At 52.6% G+C, this 10295-nt stretch overlaps 1 pseudogene; it reads right to left on the bottom strand.

The window, feature by feature from the left end:
• Nucleotides 1-3377: 3377 nt before the first annotated feature.
• Nucleotides 3378-7675, bottom strand: LOC133339953 (ephrin type-A receptor 4-like; annotated as a pseudogene).
• Between the last annotated feature and the right edge of the window lie 2620 nt (nt 7676-10295).

Raw genomic sequence — 10295 nt, 5'->3', positions numbered from 1 at the left:
TTAAGAACCACTGTTCTATGGGCAGCGTTGAGTCTATGGGTAGTGTTGAGTCTATGAGCAGTGTTGAGTCTATGGTGCAGTGTTAAGGCTATTGTGCAGTGTTGAGTCTATGGTGCAGTGTTGAGTCTATGGGCAGTGTTGAGTATATGGGTAGTGTTGAGTCTAATGGGCTGTGTTGAGTCTATGGTGCATTGTTGAGTCTATCGTTCAGTGTTGAGTCTATGGGCAGTGTTGAGTCTATGGTGCAGTGTTGAGTCTACGGTGCAGTGTTGAGTCTATGGTGCAGTGTTGAGTCTGGTGCAGTGTTGAGTCTATGGTGCAGTGTTGAGTCTATGGGCAGTGTTGAGTCTATGGGCATTGTTGAGTCTATCGTGCAGTGTTGAGTCTATGGGTAGTGTTGAGTCTATGGTGCAGTGTTGAGTCTATGGGCTGTGTTGAGTCTATGGGCAGTGTGAGTATATGGGTAGTGTTGAGTCTATGGGCTGGTTGAGTTATGGTTAGTGTTGAGTCTATCGTGCAGTGTTGAGTCTATGGGCTGTGTTGAGTCTATGGGCAGTTGGTGAGTCTATGGGTATTGTCGAGTCTATCGTGCAGTGTTGAGTCTAGGGCAGTGTTGAGTCTATGGGTAGTGTTGAGTCTATGGGCTGTGTTGAGTCTATGGGCAGTGTTTGAGTCTATGGTGCAGTGTTGCGTCTATGGTGCAGTGTTGAGTCTATGGTGCAGTGTTGAGTCTGGGTGCAGTGTTGAGTCTTGGGCAGTGTTGAGTATATGGGTAATGTTGAGTCTATGGGCAGTGTTGAGTCTATGGTGCATTGTGGAGTCTATGGTGCAGTGTTGAGTCTATGGGCAGTGTTGAGTCTATGGGCAGTGTGCAGTCTCATGTTGCCTAGTGTGAGTCTCTGGGAGTGTGAGTCTATGGTGCAGGTGAGTCTATGGCAGTGTTGGTCTATGGGCAGTGTGAGTCGATGGGCATTGTTGAGTCTATCGTGCAGTGTTGAGTCTATGGGTAGTGTTGAGTCCTATGGTGCAGTGTTGAGTATATGGGTAGTGTTGAGTCTATGGGCTGTGTTGAGTCTATGGGTAGTGTTGAGTCTATCGTGCAGGTTGAGTCTATGGGCTGTGTTGAGTCTATGGACAGTGTTGAGTCAAATGGGTATTGTCGAGTCTATCGTGCAGTGTTGAGTCTATGCGCAGTGTTGAGTCTATGGGCAGTGTTGAGTCTATGTGCAGTGTTGAGTTTATGGGCAGTGTTGTGTCTATGGTGGAGTGTTGAGTCTATGGGCAGTGTGAGTCTATGGGTAGTGTTGAGTCTATGGGCTGTGTTGAGTCTATGGGCAGTGTTGAGTCTATGGTGCAGTGTTGCGTCTATGGTGCAGTGTTGCGTCTATGGTGCAGTGTTGAGTCTATGTGCAGTGTTGAGTCTGGTGCAGTGTTGAGTCTATGGGCAGTGTTGAGTATATGGGTAGTGTTGAGTCTAGGGCTGTGTTGAGTCTATGGTGCATTGTTGAGTCTATGGTGCAGTGTTGAGTCTATGGGCAGTGTTGAGTCTATGGGCAGTGTTGAGTCTATGGGCAGGTTGAGTCTATGGGCAGTGTTTGAGTCTCTGGGTAGTGTTGAGTCTATGGTGCAGTGTTGAGTCTATGGGCAGTGTTGAGTCTATGGGCAGTGTTGAGTCTATGGGCAGTGTTGAGTCTATGGGCAGTGTTGAGTCTATGGGCAGTGTTGAGTCTAACGGGTTAACAGTGTTGAGTCTATGGTGCAATCACCCCAGGCCAAGTGCCAGTATCATGACCAACTCGGGCATTGAAGTCGTCTAACAAGATGACTCTATCCCAAGGGGCCACTTTAGCTAACACCTGTGACAGGTCATAGAAGGCATCTGACTCATCGGCCTTGCCTGCATCCCTCCACGGATGTTCGTCTTCAGTGGGGGCATAAGTAACCACGACCACCACTCCTCGCCTCTGGTTGATGGGAAGGTGAGCCCAAAGTAGCCTGGGCTTACAGCTTCCCACACCTCACCACCACGCTCCGCAACCCCTTGTTTTGTTCAGAAGAGCCACTCCCTGTTGTTTGGCAGTCTCATGCCCCGAGTAGAGGACTGTCCACCCCTCATGGTGGCAGGAGCCTGAGCCGGTCCACCGGACCTCCTGAATACCACAGAGATCCAGGTGGTACCGGTCCAGCTCCCGATAGAGGGGTGGCATACTCTCCTCCGCAGTGAGCGTTTGAACATTCCACGTGGCCACCCGCAGTGGTTTTTTGTTGTTTCTGGAGGAGCCCCGAGGGTAAGGATTCAGTCTCCTGGCTCCGCCAAATGGGGTTTGGCCAGTAGACGTCATAGATGCCTGTCCCCCGGCTCCTCCGGGACAAGCTGAATTAGATATTTTGCAGGTCGCTTTGTGGTCATGAATTGAAGGTGGAGAGATTACAGCTCCTCACACCTGTCCAGAGCCCCCATTTGGCCGCTGCAGTGGTTACAAACGCCATGAGGGGAATGGCGAAATTAAGTTGGCCCTCCCCGCATGGCACTGCCCATCACAGCGTTGCTGTCCGGTACGAACGAGGAGGTAGGGGGTTGTTTTGCCGGACAACAACCGCCATTCGTCACGTAGAATGGAAATAATATTATTTCCATTCTACGTGGACTTTACCGAAAAAAACAAGGAAAAATTGTTCATTGTTTGCAAGAAATATTTATTACGTTGCTATTTTAACACTGGGTTCCATCACTACGTTTGCATGTTCGGTCGACCTTTTGATACTCTTCGGACGCATTCCAGAATATTTGAAACTGTAAAGTTTTCAGCAACCACCAAATAATTTCCCTCTGAACCGTAACCTGAAATCAAGTTGAGTGCTGGGGTTTTGCTCCCTAAATTTTACGTCAAACTCTATATTGGCAATTTAGTTCTATCCTCCACACATGTTGCACTGCTTTTAATCAACACACGCCCAGTGTCAATAGGCGCATTCAGCAAAGGTAACTTTAAACCCAACATCAAAATTATTACCGTCAACAAATAATAACCATCGAACGAAGAAGGGTGCCAGTTCAATCCCTGGTTGGGGGACGACTCAACTCACATCGTCATCACCATCATCAACACCTCCGGCCGTCGTAAAGTGAGCACCACAACTAGCCCCCGCCATAGGAACGAGGCACGCCCGGCCGCCTTTGTGTCCCCGACAAAACACTGTGTGTGTACACACTGTGTGTGTAGACTGTTTGTAGACACTGTGTGTACACTGTGTGTGTGTAGACTGTGTGTGTACACACACTGTGTGTGTGTAGACTGTAGACCACCGTGTGTGTGTGTGTACACACTGTGTGTGTACACACTGTGTGTGTGTGTACACTGTGACGGAGAATCAAACTCAGGTGGTCGGTTTCATCGCGCACTGTTCTCAGCACGGCGACACCCGGTCCATCCCACGCGTTATTAAAAGAAGCAACCAAATAACAGGACTTAACGTCGAGATGAAATTTTTATTTCTATTTAAAGCATTGGTTCTTAACCTGGGTTCGATCGAACCTCAGAGGTTCGGTGAGTCAGTCTCAGGGGTTCGGCGGAGGTTATTTTTTCCAATTAAGAAGGGTTCAGTGAATGCGCATATGAAACTGGTGGGGTTCGGTACCTCCAAAAAGGTTAAGAACCACTGCTTTAAGATGTTTTTTGTTCATGTTTTTGTTTTTTTGTTTGTTGCGGTTGCACCCGATTCAAGAGCCGAATGGCTCACAGGGCTCTACCTAATAAATGAACTTTGGGTAGCAGCTGTTGGCTTGTCGGAGCAGCAACCCCAACTTGGGGTGCTTCCTCCACTTCCTCCTCCCTTGGTGGCTGTGCCAGACGAGAGCGGCCGACTTATTTGCGAACTCGTCGTGAAGATTCCTGCTGCACAAAACACCTACAAATACAAACAGCGTCTTACAACAATGCAACTTAAGATGTGGATAGCGACCGGACGCATTTGCAGCTCAGGATGTGGTACGGGAGAGTTTGATGTGTGCATGACCGTGTCTCGCATTCATATATATAGATGACTATGGAACATCAATCTCAGTGCAGTGCTAATACAACGCGCACTCAAGCATGACTTTGGTTGTTTGGAGTGTAGCGATTAATAATTTCAGAACGGTGTAAATTCCAGCGCAGAGCGCTCATGCCCGTGACAATGCGTGATTATAGTCACTAACTCGTCTATTCGGTCATGAATCCTCCCATAACGGAGTCTTCTGTGCTCGAGTTACGGGACCTGTGGTGTCGTCTCTGCCTTCCTCTCTACTCGGTCGGATTTCCTCCCAGCTAGAGGTCGCAAACGGGTACCCGTACCCAGCCGGGTACGGGTACCAGTTTGCGACCCTGGTGCGGCCGGGTACGCGTACGGGTAAGGAATCAAAACCCGTTTGCGACCTCTGCTCCCAGCTCACGGGGAGGGGGGGGTGGGCAACGTAGCAGCGCTCTCATCTCTGTTGGTGGCCCTGAGCTCACCATGGAAAATTCCAGTCCCACAGCGGGGGCCATGCGCTCTCCACGGAAACCCGCGCAGTTTTTTTTACTTTCCGCGATGCGAGGTTCGTGGTGCCCCACTCCGGAGAGATGAAATCGGCACAGACCCCCCTCCCCCCACAACAAACGCACCCAGCGGAGTGAAGAGCACGGATGGCACCTAGACAGCTCGAGTCCCCACTGCCCCCAGTGAATGTTCAGACGCCCTCGTACGTTGGCTACATTCGTCTGTTCGCGTTGTCTGTGGCGGCTGGCAACGCACGGACGAGTTAAACGGAGCAACGGGCGTGGCCTCACCCTCCGTTCGTTCCAGATCTGACCACGTGTTGTCCGTCTCCACCCCTTTTAATACCTGGGTCATGTGGTACCTTTCCACCAATCCTGGTTAACCTCTATGGAATCTTCTAGACTCCATCGTATGCTCCCAGGACCACGCCCCTGACTCGTCCCCCCATTGGCTGTGGCTAAAGCCAGCAGAACCAATCCTATACTTACAGATGTCACCTTCCCATTATGTCAGGGCCACGCCCCTAGACTTCCCCCCATTAGCTATGGGCCAGGACCGGCAGGGCCAATCATCGTACGAGGTGTAATCCAACAGCAACCCGGATATGTCCTCACATCACACAACAAAGACGGCGATCGCATCGCGCGCTTTCAGGTGACTTCCATGGCCGTCTCGATCGCTCTTCCTGCCGATGTCAGGAATCCACCGGAGCCACGCACTTTTCAACGTGCGTTGAACGCTCATGTCATTCGAACCAATAAGCACGGTTGTCATCGTGCGGCGCGAAAGAAGTTCAACACACACAAACGTTCACTGTGCAGCGCAGCTACTACTATCCCACCTCGTTTTGCGAAACTGACGTTCGGGTAACGACACGCACACACGTGCACAATTACGTGCGTACACCCGGCAGCGAGACGAATCACAGACTTACCACCGGACCGCATGCCGGACCGTGCGTCGCGTGCCCAACCAACCACCCCCAGCCCCCACACGCGCCCTCTCTCACCTTGGCACCCATCCACCGCCTGCTCGTAGCCGGGGCCGCAGACGCACCTCCCGACGGGCATGAGCCACTTGCCATTGGCGCTGCAGAACATGCGCGGCGCCTCCTCCTCGACCGAGTTCTCGACGCATGCCCCGCGCACCTCGACATGCGAGGAAGATTCGGCGCCCGTCACCGTGTCGGGGAAGACGGCCAGGCCACGCACGGTGCGTGGGCAGCGCTTGTAGTACACGCGCACGTACACGAGCGCGATGCATGCACCCACATCCTGGAAGGCCAGGTGGAAGCCCTTCTGGCGAGGGGGCCCACGTCACGCACCTCCGTGTTCAGCTTCATGATGCGGCCGACCAGATCGATCTCGGTTGAAGGTCCTCGTCGGCCACGATGGTGTCCCACCTTCACGTACTGGCTCTCGTGGATGCCGGGACACGCGCTCGCTGTCCGACTCGTGGTAGTAGACGTTGAAGGTCTCCTTGCACGTGCCCGAGATGCCCGGGATGCTGTTGCAGTCGCGCAGCGTGAACTTGAGCTCGAGGAAGACGCGCTGGGCACCGCCGCGCATCATCCAGTTAGTCCGCCAGCCAGTTGTTCTGGTTGGGCTTCATCACGTGGCAGACTTGGTACATCTGAATGGGCGTGTGGAACTCATCGTACCCGCTTATTTCTTCCCACTGTGTTTGTAGGGGAGGGTAGACAGAGAGGTTGGTGGGTGGAGCGGAGGGGGGGAGTGGCGATATTTTTGTTAGTGAAATTGGAAGATCGGGAGTTTAAAGTCTCATGATCAGAATCAGAATCGTTCTTTAGCGTTGGGAGAAAACTGATGAGCTACGAAGTGTCAAGTCGGATTGGGTCAGATTATCGGGTCCATTCAGCTCCTTGGTCTACCAGGATTCACATTGCGAGCACCACTTTGTAAAGTAATCAACGGCGGTTGCTCTAAGGCATCTCGGCCCCCGCCATAGGAATGTGCAATTTCCACCAATGGCTAAGAAAGGTAAATGAGATGAGCACCTCCAAATGCTCAATTGAGCATCATGGCACTCTGACTTGTAATTCAGTCTTTGGCCTCTATGTACAGTACTTTATATAAGATTCACAATTGGATACAACAGCATTATGCAATTTAGTCGCCAATATATAGATTAATAATAATAGTTCAATTTCTAACGTGCGCAAATTGCAGACGTAGTGGCCGCAACTCAGAGGCGCGGAGCCAAGCTCAGAATCGCTCAAAAGCATGATTGTAGAGGGTGAGTTTTAAGTGTCCTCTTAAAGGAGGCGATTGAGGTGATGCTGTGCAGAGGATCTTGGTATCAAGAGGAGGTCGTGAGTCGCGCTGCGCAGGCATCTGCCGTGTGCTGAGCTGCAAGTTGTCAATAATGAAGAGAGGTACGTGGGGCAGGCTGATATGAAGGCATGGTGGCAGAGGTAGGCGGTATTTTGTGTGACCCTACTGGTGATGGGTAGCCAGTTGAGAGCACGGAGACAAGCTAGTGAGTCGAGACGGGGATGAGTGTGGGCAAATGACGACGCATGCCAGGTTATTTTGTAGTCTTTGAAGTTTCTTTAGGCTGCCAGCGGAGGTCCGGACTAGGACGGAGTTACAATAGTCAAGGCGAGACCCAACTATGGCAACATGCCAATGTGTTGGCAATTTCAGTAGAGATGAGAGGACGTATGTGTCTAGAGAGCCTTCAGGTGAAGTTACATGAGCTGATGATATGGTTGGTTTGACCGTCGAAGGATAAAGTTGAATCTAGGATGACACCGAGGTAGCTGAAGTGGTCGGTGAACTTGATGCTGTGACCGAAGATGTGTATGTGTGTGGGGTGCTGCTGAATTAAGACGTTGCTTGGTACCTAACATGATGGCCACTGACTTTTTCGGATTAAGGGCTAGGTTGTGTGCAGTGAACCATTGTTGCACGGTGGTGGTACATTCCGAGAGCCTCTCGAATCCAGATGCATTTCTAGAATCGATGGCGGTGAATATATCGTGTCATCCGCGTTGAGTGATGCTTACCGAAGCTTGCATGAGCCGGCCGAGGGAAGTGAAGGGCCCGTCGGGAGTGTAGGCTGTGAAGAGCAGGGAACCTAGTACAGAGCCTTGGGGAACCCCGCTTAATGCTGTTGTTTCAGGCAATGTGAACATGCCCACCCTGACTGAAGATTGCCGGTCAGAAAGGTACGAAACTATCCACTTGAGTGCTGAGCCGCATATACCAAAGTCGGATTTCAGGAGGGATGTAAGGAGCAAATGGTTGATGGTGTCGAAGGCTGACGAAATGTCCAGACTTATAAGTGCAACAGTTGAGCCGGAATCAATGATCGTTAAAATGTCATCGAGCACTCTAGTGAGTGCTGTTTCTGTGGAATAGTTTTGACGGTAAGCTGACTGGAAGCAGCAGTAGTTTGCGGAGGAGGTGATGTGTGGTTTTAGCTGGGCGAGGGCTAGTCGTTCAAGGAGTTTCATGGTCATCATTGCACGGATTGAATGTTGTCCTTCGTCACACCTCCGATTAGCATGGTTAGCTTCGGAGGGTACAAAATAAGCTCAACGTGAGTATGTGTAGTGAGCATAAGTAGTGCAGGAGACGTCGATGGAGGCAACACTTATTGATTAAAAAGAGCTACGATACAGCAGCACGTAGCGAACCCTAACACTAGAGCAGTGGTTCTTAACCTGGGTTCGATCGAACTCCAGGGGTTCGGTGAGTCAGTCTCAGGGGTTCGGCGGAGATTAAGACACACACCCGACTCATATGATTGTGCACCAGTAAAAAATATACCTATGTTTTTAATTTGAAAAAATCATATTTTATTTTTACAATTAAGAAGGGTTCGGTGAATGCGCAAATGAACTGGTGGGGTTCGGTACCTCCAAAAAGGTTAAGAACCACTGTACTAGAGGATGTGTTCCTCAGCGAACGTTCCTCGTGAGCTCCTACTACACCCCTCTATCTCAGACCATCCTAGTGGAGGCTAACTGACCTGGCCCAGTTTCGGCTCAGGTCCGACCCTCAGCCACACGAGTCTGGCCCTCACAAGGACACAGACCTCGCTGCTCTGAGGTCGCCCCTGGCTTGCCCTGCTCGGCTCTTACAAGTGTAGAGCCGTTGTAGAGCCGTTGTAGCCGTTGACGGCCGGATTTAGACTTGCCGCGGATGGCAAACAAACACAATGGGCGTGGCTACATCGGGACGCGAAGACGGTGTTTACTGCGACGTCCGCGTTGTTATCCTGGGGGGCTATTGCGGAGCTGGGATCCCCCACAGCCCCACCCCTCAAGGGGGGATGGCTATTTAAGGTGGCGAGCCGGACGGCTCGGGGTCTAGTGTTAAGCTGTAACCAGTGAAGAAAGAAGACTCGCTAGACAGGCCCTGGAACTCCCTGGGATCGCTGCCCTTTTCAGGGCCGACCAGGCAAGCCAGCGGCGTGGCCCTAAGAGCCCAGGACCGACGCTCTTCTAAGAGCCGGACTGGGTATTCCGGGTGCCGTAACCTAGCTGTAAGCTAGCTGTGAGTCAGGCTGTTGTGTTCCGTAATGTAGACGGGTGAAGGGGCCGATACCCCTTCAAGTACTGTAAGTTGCCTGTTACTCGCTGGTGTTAATAAACAAGCGTGTGCCTCCAACTACGTTGTCAAGTCTCCGGGAACCTTACTACATCTGGTGTCGGAAGTGGTTCTACAAGGATGGAGACACGACGGACAACTCCTACCAGAGAGACGGGGGCGGAGGAAACCTCGGCTGACTTTGAGCCAGAAATGGCTGAGGGCGGACTCGAGCAGCAGGGGCCAAGTCCACCCACACCGCAACGTCAAGACGAGTGGGAACCGTCGTCTGAAGGACTGTGGCTGGCCCACTCTCGACTGGCAGAATTGCTCTATGCTGCAGCCACCACACTGGAACAGATTACCCGACTGGGGACGGGAGGAGCTGCACGGGGCGATGGCGGCCAACATACAATGCCGTTTCCCGCCATTTCCAGAGACGCTGAGTTTGGAGTTCCCGCCATAAGTACAGTGCAGGCTGACGGCGAGGCGGGCTACGTCACGTGGCCGATACTCACCAACCACAAGCCACGTCGGCAGCGGCGGACAACAAAACGTCACCACAGCAACCGCCGTTGCCACGCGCCCAGCCCGCCAAAGCTGCACGGAGTGACGGAGAGCGTTTTTCGCCTACGGACGCTGCGCTGCAACAGCGACTGCCACCTCTCAAGAAATTCGTGGGAGGAGAAGGCGACTGGGGTGGCTTCCGGAGGCGCTTCCTCGCCCATCAAGAGATGGCGAAATGGACCGATGACGAGGCGTTGCGTGCGCTGCCGGCGATGCTTGACAGCGATGCCCTCGCCACTCTCACCTCGGCACCAAGGGCGAAGCGCGCCACGCTGCAAATGGCGCTGCAACTCCTCGCCGCGGTCTATGGACCACCCTCGGACTGTCGCCAGCTGTTTTACGATCGCCAGCGGGGCGCCAAGGAGTCGCCCCTGGCGTACCGCACGGCTCTCCTGGCCCTGGCGAAAACGGCTTTTCCACGGATGGACGAGGATGGGGTGGACGCCATGGTCACGGAAAAGCTACTGCTGCTGGCCGATGATTTGGACATCGTCGTCTTGGCTGAGGACGACGCAAAAATGTGTTCGTTGACGGCCGCCCGGCACATCCATGCCAACCTGCTGGCCCAACGTCGGAAGGCCAGCAAAGCGAAGGCCAGCCATACCGTGGCTGCATCCGCCCTCCCAGCGGAAGACATCTGCGCTGTGGATCGCC

The sequence above is a fragment of the Lethenteron reissneri genome, unplaced genomic scaffold, assembly GCF_015708825.2.
Source record: "Lethenteron reissneri isolate LAM-NWPU_2019-01 unplaced genomic scaffold, ASM1570882v1 scaffold_599, whole genome shotgun sequence".
Classification (NCBI taxonomy): Eukaryota; Metazoa; Chordata; class Hyperoartia; order Petromyzontiformes; family Petromyzontidae; genus Lethenteron; species Lethenteron reissneri.
The sequence above is the reverse complement of the archived record's forward strand: the minus strand, read 5'-3'. Positions and strand labels throughout refer to the sequence as shown.